The 16,290-nt window shown below is 40.2% G+C and overlaps 1 pseudogene; it reads left to right on the top strand.

Annotated features, from left to right (window-relative positions):
* LOC119334101 overlaps window positions 1-16,290 on the top strand; it is a 110,678-nt pseudogene that overhangs the window by 27,931 nt on the left and 66,457 nt on the right.

Raw genomic sequence — 16,290 nt, 5'->3', positions numbered from 1 at the left:
GGAAAGGACACCGCAAGATTGAACCCAAAGCTAAGCACTTCTCCCATTGCAAGAAAGATCAATCTAGTAGGCCAAACGAAACTAATAATTCAAAGAGACTTGCAAAGATAACAAATCATACATAAAAGATTTCAAAGAAGATCAAATATTTTTCATAGATAAACTTGATCATAAACCGACAATTCATCGGATCTCGACAAACACACCGCAAAAAGAGTTACATCGAATAGATCTCCAAGAAGATCGAGGAGAACTTTGTATTGAGATCCAAAGAGAGAGAAGAAGCCATCTAGCTAATAACTATGGACCCGAAGGTCTATGGTAAACTACTCACACATAATCGGAGAGGGTATGGTGTTGATGTAGAAGCCCTCCGTGATCAATTCCCCCTCCGACGGAGCTCCAGAAAAGGCCCCAAGATGGGATCTCTTGGGTACAGAAGGTTGCGGCGGTGGAAATAGGGTTTCGTGGTGCTCCTGGATGTTTTTGGGGTATATGGATATATATAGGAGGAAGAAGTAGGTCGGTGGAGTTGCGAGGGGCCCACGAGGGTGGGGGGCGCGCCTGGGGGGCGGGGGCAGGCGCGCCTCCCTGCCTCGTGGCCGCCTTGCTTCTTTCTTGACATCTATTCCAAGTCCCCTGGATCACATTTGTTCCAAAAATAACTCTACCGAAGGTTTCATTCTGTTTGGATTCCGTTTGATATTCCTTTTCTGCGAAGCACTGAAGTAGGTAAAGAATAGGGCCTTGGGTTAGTAGGTTAGTCCCAAAAATAATATAAAAGTGTATAAATAAGCCCATTAAACATCCAAAACAGATAATATAATAGCATGGAACAATAAAAAATTATAGATACGTTGGAGATGTATCAGTCATCTAGAATGGGTTCGGTGCTTTCATGATAACTACAATATTATATGGTATTAGCAATATGTAAAATTCTAGCGCATGCTGATGATGCACGGGTTGCTGCCTAGTGTTATTTATCTTGATTACCGTGTGATGAGAGAGAAACACTTTTTTCTACTTTAAAGTGCATTTGGAAGAGGGATAGAGGGATCGTAGTCTCCGTACTGGTGCATAAGTCATCTTACGAAAAACCAAATAATCGCAAAACACATAGGCGTGGTGTATTAACACCCATCTCGTTTCTTGTTTCTTGACATGAATAAAGGAATCAACCAAAGAGACATGGGGTGTGTATGTTTTTAATGACTTGAGACTACTTAACATGGCATAAAGTGGTTAGTTCATTGCATGCAATGGTATTAATTAGAAGATAAACATTAAGTTCTTTCGTTTTCCCCTACGGCTTGGTCGCAATGCACAACCTAAGATAACTTATGCGCTGATACGAAGGGGGTATTGACACTAGTAGAAAATGGGCCTTTAGTCCCGGTTCTGGAATCGGGACTAAAGGATCGGGACTAAAGGCCCCCCTTTAGTCCCGATTCTATTACGAACTGGGACTAAAGGCCCTCCTGATGGCCGATGTCTGGAGCTCCACCTTTAGTCCCGGTTGGTAACACCAACCAGGACTAAAGGAAATTTTATGAATTTTTTTTGAATTTTTTTCCTGATTTTCAAATTTCTGAATTATTTTACAATTTAATATGTAATCATCCCTCATCACTGCTCAATTTAATCTATAATCTCTATTCTCTAATCACCCCTCATAATTCCGAATCGTCCATCTTCCTAGCCGTTCACCCATCCTGTCACTACTCCAGCCTGAGCACGCTTAACCTCCGAGTTCTATTCCTCCTAGTTTCCAAGTCTGCACTTGTTGTTTTCCTGAAAATAGTAAGATGTCAATCCTATTAACCCTCGGGAGTTTAGCTTGAGCATGAAGTCACATGTTTCACTGTTTGAGTTTGAAACTATTATTCTAAAAAACAATAATTATTTAGTAACCAAAATTCAAAAAAACTGAATTTGAGTATAACTTTTTTCCTTGTAGAATTTGAGGATTCTAAAAATTTGCAAAACGGCCTACGGTGGTCAAATTCGGATGCGGATTTTCATGCTGAACATTTTGATATATTATACGTTTTTTTTCCGACATCGTATGCAAAAGTTATAGCCATTTTACTTTTTCATAACATTTTTTTGCAAAACATGTCCACATTAAATTTTTTTAATTTTCCTAACTAGTAGATGTAGTAATATAACTACATCTCAAAGGATTTTATTTTTTGAAGTTTTTATTATTTTCTTTTGTTTTTTTTCAAAACTGAAATGGCGATACACGAGGGGGGGGGGTAGAGTTTGAGACACGAACCGGGACTAAAGGGCATCACACCCTTTAGTCCCAGTTTGTGTCTCAAACCGGGACTAAAGGTCTCATTTGAACCGGGACTAATGCCTTTAGCCGCTCGAACCGGGACTAATGCTCACATTAGTCCCGGTTCGTAATGCAACCAGAACTAATGTGTATATTGAGTTGTGATCAAAGCCCTGTTTTCTACTAGTGTGAAAAACATCACCTTATCACATGTGCATATTGTTTCTATTTATTCCACATCTATTTACTCTCTCGGTACACAAATATAAGATGTTCTAACTTTTTTTTCTGAATCAGATGTATATAGACATGTTTTAGTATATTTGTTTTCTCATCTCGGTCGACCATATTGGAATACCTAAAACATTTACATTTGTGAACGGAGGAAGTAAGAGTACAATTTATGGTTGAATCTATCCTTAATGTCCACATGTCACAAGTAGATACCCTCCTGGATACTTGACTTGGTGAGTACATACGTGACAGTCCTTGGTTTTGCCGGGCCGTTGAGATTTCTTTAACAAGTGATGAAGAGAAGAGAGAGACCGACAACAGCAACCGTCGAAAGCAACCCTGCCAAAACGGCAGAAATATCTGAGTCGAGATATCACGGACTAATTTTCGCCTCGTTCTCTGTCTTCTCCTCACCTTGTTGAACAACCGCACAAGACATCGTCCCAGCCGCATTGCAAGCTTGGTCAGCCCGCACCGGCATTGCCCCGCGAGATGGATGGGTGGTCCTCGACGGCGCCAGGTGGACTCTCGACGCCACCGCGACATTGAGGATTCTCCATGGGTTCCTCCTCAAGGATGTCCGCCGCGAGGTGTTCCGGGCGTTCATGCTGCTGGACGAACTGGACTACCGCCGCATCCAGGAATATGGACGGGCAAAGGCTGCCGGCACTATCGACGAGGTTGTCCAAGCTTCCAATTCCCCTTTTACTTTACAATTTCATTACCCTCGTGTAGGTGTAGCCTAGCCTCTAGTGGAGCTAGAGACTCCTGATTTGTGTCTGATAATTTTTATTTCACCTGAACCTGCTGATAGATTGTGAATAACCTTATGGACCAAATGGAACATGGAGAATCTCATGATAGCAAGTCTGATGATTTATTTCAGCAGAACCGCAATAGTACTGTTGATCCATCATTAGCATTGGATCCATCTAAACTACAACTTGTGGTGTATGGCGCTGATGACGCAAATTCTGTTCCTCCATGGATGAAGCCAGATAAGAATGGGATATTATATAGGATATCAAAAGTGTCGATCAGCCGAATGAGATGCAATGTGCACTGGTGCGCGTCGGTGTTATACAAACGGTTTTTAACCCTTTTCCACGATGGAATTTGGAACCGTCGTCAAGTGAGTGTGGGCGATAGGGGGTCCTTCCCACATGACCTAGAAACCGTCGCGGATAGGCCCTCCTGGGACCAAAAATGAGCTCCTGTGCGATCGGGCGAGGCATCGAAACCCAATCATTTCAGTAGGTATGTACATCCCACATGGTGAATCCCAGAAAATCATTTCCGTAGGTATGTACATCCCACACGGTGAATCCCAGAAAATTATTTCCGTAGGTATGCACATCCCACACAGTGAATTGTAGAAAAACATTTCCGTAGGTATGTATATCACACACAGTTCTTTGTGTGGAAACGTTTGTGCTAGGTGGCCTAACGCAAACAGTTCACTGCCGGAAGCCGTGTGTGATTGTTAGTTGATTGAACACGCCTATTTTCTAGAAACCATGCGGGTTGTTTGAGTTCATAGCCCACGGTGCTGTGTGAGTAACCGTCTGCAATAGAAAACCCAATAAGCATGGTAATTAGCCTATTATTTATAATCCATGTACTAATTAAACTGATATTTCTTATAAAACACAATAGATATTTCATATCCGTATAAAAATAACCAGGATTTCATAATCAAATTTCATCAGATAGCTTCGGCACTCAGTTACGCCATTACATAACAGCACCAAGTTTCAATGTAGCATCAAAAACCGTTGGAAAGTAGCATCATACAAGGTAAATAGACATATGAATCTCATCTGGGAAACTGCAGAAGCGGAAAGCAAATATTGAGTATTCAGTGATGCTGAATGTCCTTGCAACTTTAGGCCAATGGCTATGGATAATTGCCCACCCAACCTTCGTCCTCTTCAGCAAGACTTCAATATTGTACCGTGGGTGTTGAATGAATACCTTCCTCGCCTCTTGACCATGCAGGTGGTTTGAGAGGTAATCATCGGTGAACTGCTTTGAAAAGTACTGAAAACAAAGCTCTGCATAAATCGTTGTTGTAAATTTTGAAATGGTGCAAGGGGTAAAAACAAGGTAAAAGAGTTGGTACCATCATATAGTTTGCTGATGTCTTCTTCATTGTGCAAACAAAGATCTTGCTGTTATTCGTCGCAAGTTTCTTTATCCTAACAATCTTTCTGAGTTTCTTGACTTGACTGATATTCATGGACATCTCATTTCCCCATATGCAAAATGGGTCGAACAGTGGGTCTTAGCCTCTGATAGCAGGACCTACATCTGCAAGACCAAATTGTAAGAAACCTAAATATTAGAATGTTTTCTGCAACTGCATAATAATGTGCTATTAGCCAAAGGACCTTCTTGAACAAACCTCGATGGTAAACTGCGTGTCTCCCATTGTTTCCCTGCAACACACATATGGAAGATCTTGATCAGGTTAACTGAGAGTTGCCATACTATCAGTAGAATATGTATTGAGTACAACCAAATTCGATTGGTGTCACATGCATACCAATACAAAATTGTACCCACAACAAATGAAAATCAAATGGCAGAACTGAACCAAACAGTTAAATGGACAGTAGATCAAATGAACCAAAATAGTTAACTGAGCACGACATTGCAGAATAGAAACATGTACTACAAGATAAGTTGGTTAATAAAACAAAGAATGCTTGAGAACAGTACTACGAAATGTAGCAATTGTTGGACCAAAGTGTTAACTGAACATTACATTTTAGAGGACCAAACTGTTAAGTGAACATCAGATTGCATATTAACATTAGAGAGGAAAAATCACTAGAAGGCACTGGCGGTGGCCTCGCGAGAAAACAACGCGAACTGTATTCTAAAGTAGACAACCGTGTGGCGGCGACGACAGTGGCCTCGAAGACGAGGTGCTCCTCCAAGATCTGGCGGTCGACACGCATGGCAGCCATAGCGACTTCGTGCGCGCGTGCATGCTACTGAGCTCCATGTTATACTACGTGCAAAATGGCTATGGGCGGCGCTTAATTGGATGAGGGGGGTAGTGATTTCGGTGGAAGGTGTCGCGCCGTCGGTCGGGGCATGTGGGACGGGAAAGGAGGAGGATTGTGTGGGTGGGGTGTGGATTACCTGACCATATCGATGAGGCCATGCGGCAAGAAGAAGGGTTGGCGGCGAGGAGGCCCCGCTGCAAGAAGAAGGGTCGCCGACGAGGAGGCGGCTCTGCAAGAAGAAGGGTCGCCGGCGAGGAGGCGGCACTACAAGATGAAGGGTAGCCGGTGAGGAGGCGGCGCTGCAAGAAAAGGATCGTCGGCGAGGAGGCTGAGCTGCCAGTAAGCAGCAATGAAGGTTTGAACTTGGAAAGCAAGGAGGAACAGTTAAATTGTTGCTTTTGGTAGGAGGGAGGGGGTGGGGAGATAGATATTTCCACGGTGGCAAATAAATTTCGCTTGGTGCTGTGAGAAACTGGCGCGCAAGTGTGGTTCAAGCGGGGGCGGTGGACTATAGACGACGAAGCTTCCTGCGTAAGCCAGACAAGACTGTGCACCAAGATATTTTACATCGCATCCCACACGATTCTTTCTAGTAAACTGTTTGTGGTATAACTGATTTTTCATTATGTTTTGAAAGACAAAATGGTGTTAGAGAGGGAAAGGATGGTGTTTGAATTGTTAGAACATTTACATACGATGAACATGCAACTAGTACACGAGTGTCGTATTTAAATTTGGACTTATTCTGGGTTCGTTTGGCATTTTTATGCATCAGAAATTTGCATAATTAAAATTTAAACTACAAGCACATGCTCCAATGCACCAAAATTTGTTGAAAAATCATATGTGTGTCTTTGGGTGAATATATAGGTCCTATGCAATAAATGGGAATGAAATTCAAACATCTGGGCGTCGTGGCCCAGAAAGATTGAGAAACTTGGTTTTTTAATTCCTGTAAATCCAAAACACCCCTGAAAATCATGAAACTTGGCATGGTGTCATGACATGGTAACAATATGCTGCGGTAAATTTTATGGACGAATTGGGACAAGCTTTGGTGTAAGCTTCGTGCAAACCGGAGCTTCCCTCAAGAAGGCTCGTGGTTCCGAGAGGGAACATGTCACCACCGTGTACGAAACGACATACGTACGCTGCCTTCTCCCGCCTTAAATTTTTTACGCTGGCAGACTAGACCAAATAGAAGTATCGTGCTAAATTTTGGAATTATTTCGGTTCGTTTGGCCCATTTTTATACATTAATTGAGTTTATGCGCATTTAATGTGCACAATTCAAATTTGAAGTAGAAGCACATGCTCCAGTGTACCAAAGTTGATTGAAAAATCACATGTGTGTCTTTGGGTGAATTTATAGGTCCCATGCAGGAAATGGGAATTAAATTCAAACATCTTGGCTTTGTGGCTCAGCCGGAAAGATTAGGAAACTTGGATTTTTAATTCCTATAAATCCAAAACACGTCTGAAAATCATGAAACTTAGCATGGTGTCATGACATGGCACCAACATTTTGCAGCAAAGTTTTTGGCCGAATTGGGACAAGTTTTGGTGTAAGCTTCTTGCAAACTAGAGCTTTCCTCAAGAAGGCTTGTGGTTCCAAGAGGGAACGTGTCACCTGCGTGTGCGAAAAGACATACGTATAATGCCTTCTCCAGCCTTAATTTTTTTACACAGGCAGATTAGACCAAATAGAAGTATCATGCTAAATTTTGGAATTATTTCGGGTTCGTTTGACCTTTTTTATACACTAGTTGAGTTTCTGCGCATCTAATGTGCAAAATTCAAATTTAAACTACAAGCACATCCTCCAGTGCACCAAAGTTGGTTGAAAAATCACATGTGTGTCTTTGGGTGAATTTATAGGTCCCATGCAAGAAATGGGAATGAAATTCAAACATCCGGGCTTCGTGGATCGGCCGAAAAGATTGAGAAACTTTGTTTTTAATTCCTGTAAATACAAAACACGCCTAAAAAATCATGAAACTTGGTATGGTGTCATGACATGGCACCAACATGCTGCGGTAATTTTTTTGGCCGAATTGGGACAAGCTTTGTTGTAAGCTTCTTGCAAACCGGAGCTTCCTTTAAGAAGGCTCGTGGTTACGAGAGGGAATGTGCCACCTCCGTGTGCGAAACGACATACATACACTGCCTTCTCCCACCTTAATTTTTTTCACACAGGCAGATTAGACCAAATACATGTATCGTGCTAAAATTTGGAATTATTCCATGTTTGTTTGGCATTTTTTACACATTAATTGAGTTCCTGCGGATTTAATGTGCATAATTCAAATTTGAACTACAGGCACATGCTCCAGTGCACCAAAGTTTGTTGAATAATCACATGTGTGTCTTTGAGTGAATCTATAAGTTCCATGCATGAAATGTCAATGAAATTCAAACATTTGGGCTTCGTGGCTCGGCCAAAAAGATTGAGAAACTTTGTTTTTTAATTCCTGTAAATCCAAAACAAGCTTAAAAATCATGAAACATGGCATGGTGTCATGACATGGCACCAACATGCCGCGGTAAATTTTTTAGGCCGAATTGGGACAAGCTTTGGTGTAAGCTTCTTGCAAACCGGAGCTTCCCTCAAGAAGGCTTGTGTTTCCGAGAGGGAACGTGGCACCTCCGTGTGCGACGTATGATACGTCCATTTTGCATCATGCTTTTATATCAATATTTATTGCATTATGGACTGTTATTTCACTTTATGTCACAATACTTATGGCCATTCTCTCTTATTTTACAAGGTTTACATAAGGAGGGAGAATGCCGGCAGCTGGAATTCTGGGCTGGAAAAGGAGCAAATATTAGAGACCTATTCTGCGCAACTCCAAAAGTCCTGAAACCCCACGGAACATCTTAAAATAAATAAAGAAAAATCCTCGCCAAAGATGAAGGCCAGGGGGCCCACACCCTGCTCACGAGGGTGGGGGGCGCCCCCTAGGGCGCACCCTACCTCGTGGGCCCCCTGGTGGCTCTGCGACGTCCATCTTCTCCTATATGAAGTCTTTCGATGAGAAAAAAATAAGAAAGAACTTTTCGGGACGAGACTCCGCCGCCACGAGGCGGAACCTTGGCGGATCCAATCTAGAGCTCCGGCAGAGTTGTTCTGCCGGGATACTTCCCTCCGGGAGGGGGAAATCATCACCATCGTCATCACCAATGCTCCTCTCATCGGGAGAGGGAAATCTCCATCAACATCTTCACCAGCACCATCTCATCTCCAAACCCTAGTTCATCTCTTGTATCCAATTCTTGTCTCACAGTCCGGGATTGGTGCTAGTAGGTTGCTAGTAGTGTTGATTACTCCTTGTAGTTGATGCTAGTTAGTTTATTTGGTGGAAGATCATATGTTCAGATCCTATATGCATATTATTACACCTCTGATTATGAACATGAATATGCTTTGTGAGTAATTACGTTTGTTCCTGAGGACAAGGGAGAAGTCTTGCTATTAGTAGTCATGTGAATTTTGTATTCGTTTGATATTTTGATAAGATGTATGTTGTCTAGCCTCTAGTGGAGTTATGTGAACGTCGACTACATAACACTTCACCATTATTTGGGCCTAGAGGAAGGCATTGGGAAGTAATAAGTAGATGATGGGTTGCTAGAGTGACAGAAGCTTAAACCCTAGTTTATGTGTTGCTTTGTAAGGGGCTGATTTGGATCCACATGTTTCATGCTATGGTTAGGTTTACCTTAATACTTTTGTTGTAGTTGCGGATGCTTGCAATAGAGGTTAATCATAAGTGGAATGTTTGTTCAAGTAAGGACAGCACCCAAGCACCGGTCCACCCACATATCAAATTATTAAAGTATCGAACGCGAATCATATGAACGTGATGAAAACTAGCCTGACAATATTCCCATGTGTCCTTGGGAGCTCTTTTCCTATTATAAGAGTTTGTTCCGGCTTGTCCTTTGCTACAAAAAGGATTGGGCCACCTTGCTGCACTTTATTACTTTTGTTACTTGTTGCTCGTTACAATTTATCCTATCACAAAACTATCTGTTACCACTTATTTCAGTACTTGCAGAGAACACCTTGCTGAAAACCGCTTACCATTTCCTTCTGCTCCTCGTTGGGTTCGACACTCTTACTTATCGAAAGGACTACGATAGATCCCCTATACTTGTGGGTCATCAAGACTCTTTTCTGGCACCGTTGCCCGGGAGTGTAGCGCCTTTGGTAGGTGGAATTTGGTAAGGAAAAATTTATATAGTGTGCTGAAATTTACTGTCACTTGTTACTATGGAAAGTAATTCTCTGAGGGGCTTGTTCAGGGTATATTCACCCCGTCCAGTAGAGCAAAGAGTTTCTCCTCAACCTACTGAACCTATTGAAAATGAAACTCCTTTTGAATTTCCTTCGGGTATGATGGAAAAACTGCTAGCTAACCCTTTTACAGGAGATGGAACAAAGCATCCTGATGAGCACTTAATATATGTGGATGAAGTTTGTGGATTATTTAAGCTTGCAGGTATACCCGATGATGTTGCTAAGAAGAAGGTCTTCCCTTTATCTTTGAAGGGAGACACATTGATATGGTATAGGCTATGTGATGATATGAGATCATGGGACTATAAAAGATTGAAGCTGGAATTTCATCGAAAGTATTACCCTATGCATCTTGTTCATCGTGATCGCAATTATATATATAATTTCTGGCCTCGCGAAGGAGAAAGCATCGCTCAAGCTTGGGGGAGGCTTAAATCAATGTTATATTCATGCCCCAATCACGAGCTCTCAATAGAATGATTATTCAAAATCTATATGCTCGGCTTTCTGATAACAATCGCACCACGCTCGATACTTCTTGTGCTGGCTCTTTTATGATGAAGACTATTGAATTCAGATGGAATTTATTGGATAGAATTAAACACAACTCTGAAGATTGGGACCTCGACAAAGGTAAGGAGTCAGGTATGACACCTAAGTTTGATTGTGTTAAATCTTTTATAGATACCGATATTTTCTGTAAGTTTAGCACTAAATATGGACTTGACTATGAGATAGTAGCTTCTTTCTGCGAATCTTTTGCTACTTATGTTGATCTCCCTAAGGAGAAGTGGTTTAAACATCATCCTCCCATAGAAGTAAAAGTAGCTGCACCTATTAAAGTTGAAGAAAAGACTGTCACTTATAATGATCCTATTGTTCCTACTTCTTATATTGAGAAACCACCTTTCCTTGTTAGAATAAAGGATCATGCTAAAGCTTCAACTGTTATTCATAAAAGCAATATTAGAACTTATACACCTCCTGAGCAAGTTAAAGTAGAACCTAATATTGCTATTGTTAAAGATCACTTGTCTGATAATATTGATGGGCATGTTATTCAGTTCGAAGGTGAAACTGCTAGAATTGCTAAACCTTGTGATAAAGATAAACATAGACCAGTGGTAGGCATGCCTGTTATTTCTGTTAAAATAGGAGATCATTGTTATCATGGCTTATGTGATATGGGTGCTAGTGCTAGTGTAATACCTATTGACTTATACGAAGAAATTAAGAATGAAATTGCACCTGTTGAGTTAGAAGATATTGATGTTACTATTAAACTTGCTAATAGAGATACTATTGCACCAATTGGAATTGTTAGAGATGTTGAAGTCTTGTGTGGGAAGACTAAATATCCTGCTTATTTTCTTGTTCTTGGTTCCCCACAAGATAGCTTTTGTCCCATTATATTTGGTAGACCCTTCTTAAATACTGTCAATGCTACCATAGACTGCACAAATTATGTTGTTACTATTGGATTGGATGATATGGTTCATGAGTTTAATTTCTCTAAATTTAGTAAACAACATCGCGAGGAAGAATTACCTAGTAAGGATGAAATTATTGGTCTTGCTTCTATTGCCGTACCTCCTAGTGATCCTTTAGAACACTATTTGCTAGACCATGAAAATGATATGTTCATGAATGAAAGAAGGGAAATAGATGAAGTATTCTTTAAACGGGAACCTATTCCGCAACACAATTTGCCTGTTGAAATCTTAGGGGATCCTCCTCCACCCAAGGGTGATCCCGTGTTTGAGCTTAAACCTTTGCCTGATAATCTTAAATATGCTTATCTTGATGAAAAGAAGATATATCCTGTTATTATTAGTGCTAACCTTTCAGAGCATGAAGAAGAAAGATTATTGAAAACTCTGGAGAAGCATCATGCTGCTATTGGATATACTCTTGATGATCTTAAGGGCATTAGTCCCACTCTATGTCAACATAAAATAAATTTGGAAGCAGATGCCAAACCAGTTCGTGATCCTCAACGACGTCTGAATCCTAAAATGAAAGAAGTGGTAAGAAAAGAAATACTAAAGCTTCTAGAGGCAGGTATAATCTATCTCGTTGCTGATAGTGAGTGGGTAAGTCCTGTCCATTGTGTCCCTAAGAAGGGAGGTATTACTGTTGTTCCTAATGATAAAGATGAATTGATTCCACAAATAATTATCACAGGTTATAGGATGGTAATTGATTTCCGCAAATTAAATAAAGCTACTAAGAAAGATCATTACCCCTTACCTTTTATTGATCAAATGCTAGAAAGATTATGCAAACATACACACTATTGCTTTCTAGATGGTTATTCTGGTTTCTCTCAAATACCTGTGTCTACTAGAGATCAATCAAAGACTACTTTTACATGCCCTTTTGGTAGTTTTGCTTATAGACGTATGCCTTTTGGTTTATGTAATGCACCTGCTACCTTTCAAATATTCATGATGGCTATATTATCTGACTTTTGTGAAAAGATTTGTGAGGTTTTCATGGACGACTTTTCCGTCTATGGTTCCTCTTTTGATGATTGCTTGAGCAATCTTGATCGAGTTTTGCAGAGATGTGAAGAACTAATCTTGTCTTGAATTGGGAAAAGTGCCACTTTATGGTTAACGAAGGTATTGTCTTGGGGCACAAAGTTTCTGAAAGAGGTATTGAAGTTGATAAAACCAAGGTTGATGCTATCGAAAAGATGCCATGTCCCAAGGACATCAAAGGTATAAGAAGTTTCCTTGGTCACGCCGGATTTTACAGGAGGTTCATTAAGGACTTCTCAAAAATTTCCCGGCCTCTGACTAATTTATTGCAAAAAGATATACCATTTGTCTTTGATGATGATTGTGTAGAAGCATTTGAAATACTTAAGAAAGCATTAGTCACTGCACCTGTTGTTCAGCCACCTGATTGGAACCTACCCTTTGAAATTATGTGTGATGCTAGTGATTATGCTGTAGGTGCTGTTCTAGGGCAAAGAGTTGATAAGAAATTAAATGTTATTCATTATGCTAGTAAGACTCTATACAATGCTCAAAGAAATTATGCTACTACTGAAAAAGAGCTTTTAGCAGTTGTATTTCCTTGTGATAAGTTCAGATCTTATATTGTTGATTCTAAAGTAACTATTCAAACTGATCATGCTGCTATTAAATATCTTATGGAAAAGAAAGATGCTAAACCTAGACTTATTAGATGGGTTCTCTTGCTACAAGAATTTGATTTGCATATTGTTGATAGAAAGGGAGCTGAGAACCCCGTTGCAGATAACTTGTCTAGGTTAGAAAATATTCTTGATGACCCACTACCTATTAATGATAGCTTTCCTGATGAACAATTAAATGTTATAAGTACTTCTCGTAGTATTCCATGGTATGCTAATTATGCTAATTATATTGTTGCTAAATTTATACCACCTAGCTTCACATACCAACAAAAGAAAAAGTTTTTCTATGATTTAAGACATTACTTTTGGGATGACCCACATCTTTATAAACGAGTAGATGGTGTTATTAGACGTTGTGTACCTGAGCAAGAACAGGAACAGATCCTACGCAAGTGTCATTCCGAGGCTTATGGAGGACACCACGCTGGAGATAGAACTGCACATAAGGTATTGCAATCTAGTTTTTATTGGCCTACTCTCTTCAAGGATGCCCGTAAGTTTGTCTTGTCTTGTGATGAATGTCAAAGAATTGGTAATATTAGTAGACGTCAAGAAATGCCTATGAATTATTCTCTTGTTATTGAACCATTTGATGTTTGGGGCTTTGATTATATGGGACCTTTTCCTGCCTCTAGTGGATACACACATATTCTAGTTGCTGTTGATTACGTTACTAAGTGGGTAGAAGCTATTCCAACTAGTAGTGCTGATCATAACACTTCTATTAAAATGCTTAAGGAAGTTATTTTCTTGAGGTTTGGAGTCCCTAGATATTTAATGACTGATGGTGGTTCACACTTTATTCATGGTGCTTTCCGTAAAATGCTTGATAAATATTATGTTAATCATAGAATTGCATCTCCTTATCACCCACAGTCTAGTGGTCAAGTAGAGTTGAGAAATAGAGAGCTCAAATTAATTTTGCAAAAGACTGTTAATAGGTCTAGAAAGAATTGGTCCAAGAAACTTGATGATGCATTATGGGCTTATAGAACTGCATAGAAAAATCCTATGGGTATGTCTCCGTATAAAATGGTCTATGGAAAAGCCTGTCACTTACCTCTCGAACTAGAACATAAGGCATATTGGGCTATTAAAGAGCTCAACTATGATTTTAAACTTGCCGGTGAAAAGAGGTTATTTGATATTAGTTCACTTGAGGAATGGAGAACCAAAGCATATGAAAATGCCAAGTTGTTTAAGGAAAAAGTTAAAAGATGGCATGACAAAAGGATACAAAAGCGTGAGTTTAATGTAGGTGATTATGTATTGCTATACAACTCTCGTTTAAGATTTTTTGCAGGAAAACTTCTCTCTAAATGTGAAGGCCCCGATGTTATCGAAGAGGTCTATTATTCCGGTGCCATAAAAATCAACAACTTCGAGGGCACAAATCCAAAGGTGGTAAACGGTCAAAGAATCAAACATTATATCTTAGGTAATCCCATAAATGTTGAAACCAATATTATTGAAACCGTAACCCCGGAGGAATACATAAGGGACACTTTCCGGAGTGTTTCAGACCCCGAAAAGGAATAGGTATGTGGTACGGTAAGTAAACTGACTCCAAAACAATTTTTAAGGCAATATTTCTCTGTTTTGGAATATTTAGAAAAATAGAAAAATAAGTAGCAGTCCGGGAAGGACACGAGGGCCCCACAAGGGTGGTGGGCGCGCCCCCTACCTCGTGAGCACCTCGTGTTCCTTCCGGACTCCGTTTTCTTGCATGTTACATATTTTGGTCGGTAAAAATTCATTATATATTCTCCCGGAGGTTTTGACTCCCATATCATGCAGATATCCTCTGTTTTCGTTTCGAGCTGTCCCATTGCAGATTAAATCAACATGTCTTCCCAGGATTCGGAAGGAGAAAGCTATGTGGATGATTACTTAGCAAATCCAAAGGTCTATGGAGATGTGGAACACGATGGGTGGACCACGGAGGAAGAAGAGGACTATGAACCCAAGGGGAAGGAGGAGACGAGCTCAGATGAAGATGAAGCACCATTACCTCAACTTGGGGACATGCACGTGGAGTTCAAAAAGTCAAGTCTCCCTGATAGGGTAAAGAAACCCAAGTTCGAGTTTATCCCTTTTTGTCTCTTGCAGGAAAATAAGCAGGACCTATGCAAAAAGATATTAACCCTGGAGTGGGAGATTGATGATCTGAGGGATCAAAATGCCGTCCTCAAGCGCAAATTAAGGGAGAAGCCTAAGCCATCAACTAAGCCAACATCACCACCACCTTCTTCACCAACCAAGGAGATATAATCACATGGGTATGGGCACTCCCCTTGGCAACTGCCAAGCTTGGGGGAGGTGCCCCGGTATCGTATCACAATCACAACTCCTATCTTTATCGTTTTTCTTAGTTCGATCCTATTAGTAGTATCTTGATCTAGTAGAATAAAGTTTATGGCATGATCTAGTTTTGAGTTTGCTTTATGATCTCTCTATGTAATCGAGTCCGTGAGCTATATATAATAAAGATTAGTGTTGAGTCAAGGGCTTGATTATTTTGCCATGATCTTGGGTGAATAAAAGAAAAGAGAAAAAGATTAAAAAGATACAAAAAGTTCATATTGATCTTATTGAGAGTAATGACTTCACATAGAAAGAGTATGATGATTAAAAGTTGTTGGGAGTTGGCAGACATAGCTTTGGTCATTGTTGCATTTAATAGAGGAAAGAGAGGTTTTCACATATAGATATATTATCATTGACATCTTTTATGATTGGGAGCACTCATTAAAATATGACATGCCAAAGAGTTGATGTTGGACAAGGAAGACAACGTAATGAGTTATGTCTTTCTTATATCTGAGATAAAGTATGTTGTCATGGATCCTCTAACTTGTTGAGCTTGCCTTTCCCCCTCATGCTAGCCAAATTCTCAGCACCAAGTAGAAATACTACTTGTGCTTCCAAATACCCTTAAACCATTTTTGCCATGAGAGTCCACCATATCTACCTATGGATTGAGTAAGATCCTTCAAGTAAGTTGTCATCGGTGCAAAGCAATAAAAATTGCTCTAAATATGTATGATTGATTGGTGTGGGAGAAATAAGCTTTATACGATCTTGTGATGTGGAAGTAATAAAAGCGACAGACTGCATAATAAAGGTTCATATGACAAGGGGCAATATAAAGTGATGTTCTTTCGCATTGAGATTTTATGCATCGAACCATAAAAGCGCATGGCAACCTCTGCTTCCCTCTGCGAAGGGCCTATCCTTTATTATTATCTTCTACCTTATGCAAGAGTCATGGTGATCTTCACCTTTTCTT

This window comes from Triticum dicoccoides, chromosome 7A, assembly GCF_002162155.2.
Source record: "Triticum dicoccoides isolate Atlit2015 ecotype Zavitan chromosome 7A, WEW_v2.0, whole genome shotgun sequence".
Classification (NCBI taxonomy): Eukaryota; Viridiplantae; Streptophyta; class Magnoliopsida; order Poales; family Poaceae; genus Triticum; species Triticum dicoccoides.
This window is presented reverse-complemented; position numbering and strand designations above follow the sequence as displayed.